Consider the following 6660-nt stretch of genomic DNA (forward strand, 5'->3'; position numbering starts at 1 on the left):
CTCCTGCCACCAATGTACAAGATCGTCAGGCATACTGTCTGCTGTAGTTGTGGTTGGTTCATTCTGTTATGTGGATGCAGGTGATGAACCCAAATGCAGGCAGAGTGCGATGAACACAAGGTTTATTGGTAACAAACAGGAAAACAAAACCCACGAGGGGGTAAAACAAACAGGAGATAACTAAACTAGAAAACGCTTGAAAAGATTAAAAACTAACAGCAAATACAAGATCAAGACGTTCTTCAAAGACAAGGTATTCACGGATAGATACTCACAAAGAGAACCACGCAATGAGAAACAATGAACCAACACAGGACTGCAAACACAAGGGGATTATAAAGGGAGAAACTAATGAGGGGAACAGGTGACACAGACTAGGTAATAATGACAGGATGAGGATAACAAGGGGGCGGGGTATTAAACGAGACAACACAAGCACATGGCCCAAACAACAGGCAAGCACACAAAACATGGTTCTGCCATGATCCTGCCACAAGACTAGAAAAATCAGTGACATGATGGCAGAATCATGACACTGTGTTTGGAGTGGAGTGCTGCCATGATTCTCTTCAATGTAGAGTTTATATATATATATATATATATATATATATATATATATATATGAAGAGTTCAGATGCAAAAGCCTCTAAGTGCCATTTGAAATTTTCTTCTAGAATGATCATTTTTATCAAGCCTGTATATTTAAGTTCAGTAATTTCACTTAAATTGCAATGAAGATTACCTACTAATTGTCATTTAAGTGAAATTACTGAACTTAAATATACAAGCTTGATAAAAATGATCATTCTAGGAGAAAATTTCAAATGGCACTTAGAGGCTTTTGCATCTGAACTCTTCATATATATATATATATATATATATATATATATATATATATATATATATATACACATATATATATACATATATATATATATATATACATATACATATATATATATATACATATACATATATATATATACATATACATATATATATATATATATATATATATATATATATATATATATATATATATATATATATATATAATTACTACATGCAGAGCTTTACTGGCATTTGATTGGATGACAAATGTCCAATCTCATGGATTGCAGGCTTTAAACTGGGTGAAATGCTCCAGAAGTTAAAAAAGGGGGCTGACATGTGATGTCCATTGTAATGGACATAGGGTCTGAATGGGTTAAAAGAAAATCACAAAAATTTTGATTTAGTGAGACTTGTTATTGTCAAGATAATCCTTGTCAACTGGCTTGATATCGGTCTCAAAGGCTTTTTCAGGCATCTCCTCTTCCTAGTATCCATCGACCAAGCTGAGGACTGTGGTCAATAGCAAGCAATCCCATAGGGAAGCCACATGAATACGTGCTTCACATGTCTGATGGCACTAAGGGGGATAAACACTGACCCTAACACAAAATACTGTCAATTTACGGAATCAGTGCTCTCTGAGGACTTCCTGCTGTTTTTAAACAAGATGAACGTTCACTGGTTGGTTCAATAGCAGTTTAAATGGAAATAAACCAATCTAAGAATTCTGAGACTTCCCACACCATGACATGCTTTTATGTAATCACACAAGTTGTGTATCCAACTACTAGTCATTGAGTATATAATGCCTATCCATAAAACATCAGCACAAGATAAAAGCAAATCAGAGATATGATTGTCCTTTCTTTGGCACCTTAAAGGGATAGTTCACGCAAAAATGAAAATTCTATCATCGTTTACTTATCCTTTTACTCACCCAAAGTTTTTCCAAACCTCTATGTGTTTATTTGTTCTGCTGTAAAGGAAGATATTTGGAAGAATGTTTTAATCAAACATATCTCAATCCCCATTGACTACCAAATGAGAACAATAAAAGCAGTTAAAGGTACAATATGTAACAATTGTGTAATAAAATATCCCAAAATAACTTGCTCAGTGTGATATATTTCCTGTGTACTTACAATATCTCAAAAGTCTCCAAAGATTTTTTTATTTTTTTATTTCAGATAAATTCCAATTTTAAATAAGTCGCCCTCCCGGAAAAAAATAAATAAAAATGTTGCATGTCAATGATACAATATCCACGCTTTCCTCAGTCTCTGTTCATACTGCCATAGCCATGACGTAACCATGGCGACAGATATGGACAACTAGTGTGTAACGTTTAGTGGCTCGCAGTTCTTGATTCTTTCAAACATAGACAATGGCAAGCAGACTTTGGGACAAACAATGAGAATTAAAATCACCCTCTTGTGGTGAGAAAAAAAGAAAAAAAAAACCTTTAAAAGCCTTTAAACTAACAATAGGACAACAATACCTGAATGCTATGACCTTTCCCAGTATAATCTAATGCAATACAAAAAAAAAAAAAAAAAAAAAAATACATAATAAATATAATAGATATAGGATAAAGTATTAGTATGGATCAAGTGTTGACGAAAAAGATGTGTCTTCAGCCATTTCTTGAAAATGGCCATGGACTCTGCAGCTCTGGTTGAGTTGGCCAGGACATTCCACCAGCATGGAACAGACCTGGAAAAGGTCAGAGAAAGAGATTTTGTGCCTCTGAGATGGCACCACAAGACGGCGTTCACTTGCAGAGTGCAAGTTTCTGTAAGTAAGTCTGAAGTAATGAGTTTAGGTAGGAGGGAGCAGAGCCAGTGGTTGTTCTGTAGGCATTATTATTATAGTAGGCATATTATATAAACACGGACATTTATTTTAGAATCGATTAATCGATTTGACAGCAAATATAAAGAAATATCAGCATTTAGTATATAAATATGGTAACACTACAATAAGATTCATTAATTAACATGAACTAAGAATGAACAATACTTCTACAGGATTTATTAATCTTAGTTAATATTAACTCCAACATTTACTAATACATTATTCAAATCAAAGGTTGTATTTGTTAACATTACTTAATGCACTGTGAACTAACATAAACAATGAAAAGCTGTATTTTTATTAACCAACATTAACAGATTAACTAATACAGTAACAAATGTATTGATCATTGTTAGTTCATGTTAGTTAATACATTACCTAATGTTAACTAATGAACCCTGTTGTAAAGTGTTACCATATATTAGCAGCATTTATTGTTCAGCCCATTCTCACCCCCAAGGCGTCACTTAACTGACGCCATGGGAAGCATTTGGACATGCTTCAATATCTGACGCTTTAGGCGCCCTTTAGCGTCAGTTAGATGACGCCCTAGGATCGCGTGTACCCTACCCCCACCCCACACCTAAACCTAACCGCGTCCTCTAACTGACGCTTTCCTTTAGCGTCAGTTAGATGACGCCGTAGGATCGCGTCATGTAAGTGACGCTAAAGGGCGCCTAAAACGTCAAATATTGAAGCATGGTCAAAGGTGACGCCTTGGGGTGAGAATGCGTTGTATTGTTTGAGTCTTGAGTTCATTTTTTTTTTTTTTTTAATAAACCAAGAAAAAAACTGCAACTATGTGAGTGGATGTATATTAGAAACAGTGACGCATGTGGTCCCATTATATTTTACCGGAGTGGGCCACGGATGAATGACAGTTGTTGCGAGCACATGTGAGAGCTGTCAGTTGTTGGAGAGATATGTGCAATTCTACACGAATGCCTGCGCTGCAGGGTCTGACACTGAGGAAAGGGATGGAAACTAGTAACATTCATTGTTCTGCTGCTGAATAAGTAAAACAACTGCATAAAGCCGGAATGTATTGTATTATCACAAATGTAGGCTATTTAAATGTTTAATTTAGATTTGCAATACAATAGTATTTTATATTGAGAAAGTTTATTAATGAGACCAGGAAATCTCTACCATCTGTCTCATCGGGTGAAGACTCATGCTGAGCAAGTTTGAGCACCTTTTATTACTGAGACCATTTATCTTGGAGTTCTTTTCTCAGTATGAGAAGTCCTGCACCGTCCTATTCTCATGTCTCATGCTGAGCAGTTTCCAAAACCTGTATACCTCATTTACATTTGCTTTGTTTCAGTGTTTCCACCTCTGTGTAACACCCCCCACCTCCCCCCCTCCCCTCTCCCCCCCCCGAAAGGTATATCAACTAAAATGTATACTGCTTTAGTTAGACTTGACTTGACTCAAGTAGCAGCAATGCAACAGCAATAAAGAATCCTGCTTAAACGATACAACCGAGTCTCCTGCAGTTCCTACACTTTAGAAGAAAAAGTTCACTACAGTGTGAACCAGAAAAAATAAAAAAAAAAAAGACTTGAGCCAACAATAAAATTAATTAGATTGACAAATTTAATTGTCAATCATAGCTTGTGGTTTACCTCTGTAACTAAGTAGTGCTAGAAGTATAAGTGGTTTAGTGTACAGAAAAGAATATCTTTAAATGGTCCTCCATAACTGTACTAATTTACAAAACTTTGATGACAGCTCTTCTGGAAACAGTTTATGTATCTACTGTATGAGAACTGGAACTTAAATAAGTTTTTAAACTTGTTAAATTACATTTATTACAACCGTGAAACAAGTATCCATTTTAAACTCTGCTTTCATTTATTCTTCTCACATGGTTGTTGCTGATTTAAATATTTATGTTGTGTTAAAATCAGATGATATTTCTGTTTGTCCTGGTTAGAAGAACTCAAGCTGCTTTTGCAAACCAAGATAAATATGCAGGCTGATAGCAGTGTTCTTCTACCCCTGATTAAATTCGGAGCTCAGGGGCATGACAAAAAATAATGTCCATGCAATCAGAATGGGTCACCTGAGAGAGAAGTCACACATCCCACAACCGAGCTCTCTGCCTCGTTCCCTCAAAACACTGCTGTCCGCTGTGTTAAAGACTAAGCCTAGTTTTTGTTTCTAGCTTAAAAATTAAGCATCTTTCATGTTCTTCAGGGTGAGCACACATCGTATTGAATAGAAAAGAAAAAAGAAAGAGTTAACTTACTTGACAGTTTAATTAGTGTGGCATTCAGTTTTGCCTGCAAAAACACCCTGAATGTGGCAATGAAATGTCATTTCTGGATGGGATTTTAATTAATTAGACTCCCAGCCATGCATTTAATTAGAGAAAGAACAGTTAACAGTTCTAATGGATCAGCAATGCAACTTTTGCTTTGATCAAAGCTGCAAAGAAAGTATTATAATAGGTTTTAATTAGCATGTTTATCCTGTAGCTATTACATACTGATGCTAAATAAATGCACATATAAGCACATCTAAAACAAGGACTCTGTTTACTTAGTGCATGTTCTTATTGAGCAACATTCATTGATGCATATTGTTCTAAATGTCTTCAAAATCTTTCATTATAATGTACTCTCCACTTTTCTATTCAATAACACAAGTTTGGTGAATTTGACAGAAAACATAATTATTAAATAAAATTAATAATAAAATTGCTATATTTACTCAAAAATGGCTTGCAAAAACACTAAAATATCAGAACATTTTTAACATGGAATTTTAAGAAATGTTAACTAAGAAACCTTGAGGTTTGAGGATCATTGCTGAGACGTCTACTAATTACATGTTTCTTATACAAGGGGGTGCTAATATATTGATCAAACTGACACTGGTTAGGATAGAATCATACACAATCATACACCTACACACACAACACACCATCACATTTCTATAAATTCAAATTCGATAAAGATTGATGTTTTTTTTGTTATTCTCCATTCTGTCACTAATGGATTTTTGACACTGTTGCCTCTGGCTTACTTAGTTTGGGACTGAAAAGGTCTGAACTGAGCTAAGCTAAATAACAGCCTAATGATGATCACTATTTTCTGAAGCTGAATTTAATATAACAAAGGAACTGCATGTGTATATTATATTTATATCTTTAGTGTTAGACATAATGTGCTTAATCTGCATGAAAAGTTCTGGATGGAGATCTGGATGAAAAAATGATGCCTTGCTGGCCGTGCTGAGTCGGAATGCACGCAGGCTGATTACGAGCTACAGACAAAACAAGTGAATTAAGCCAATTTTTGGTTGAATTTGTGGTTTTCACAAAAATGAGTTAATTAAGCCTTGTCTAGCAATCACAATGTTCTAAATATGAATTAAACATCCAAAATGATCTTTATTTGAATGTTTTCTGAGAGGAGTACGCACCTTTCCTTTGTATTAATAATCCACATAAAATGCTGTTTTTCTCTGCTTGCTTCTCAACGACTGGTGCTTCCCCTCAGCACAAGTTTGAAAATCTTGTAATTTAAATCGTGTGAATATTCATAGCAAATTATTGATGGCAAGTTCAAACCAATTAAATGATTTTCAAACCCATGCTGATGTAAACAAAACCAGGGTGTTGCCAACAAGTCATTTTATTGAAATATACTTGTTTTGTAATGGATATGGATGATAGCCAATTGCTAATGCTTTAAATTCAGCAAATCTTGTCAGAACTGACAGGGAACATTTTGCTCAACTTATCAATGACTACCTACTTCATTGATCAAGTGCCACCACCTAAACAAGATGGCTGTAGACCTTAATGTAGAAAATCTTGAACAAAGGTTGGGCATGGACATATAAAACAATCACGACTTATGTTGTGGGTCAATTTAACCCATTACATTTTCTAGTAGTTGAAAATACTGGTTAACGTTTTTTTTTTTTTTTCTTGATATTTTGTGACTTTTTCTCATTTAT

The sequence above is a fragment of the Pimephales promelas genome, chromosome 7 (assembly GCF_988280905.1).
Source record: "Pimephales promelas chromosome 7, fPimPro1.hap1.1, whole genome shotgun sequence".
Taxonomy (NCBI): domain Eukaryota; kingdom Metazoa; phylum Chordata; class Actinopteri; order Cypriniformes; family Leuciscidae; genus Pimephales; species Pimephales promelas.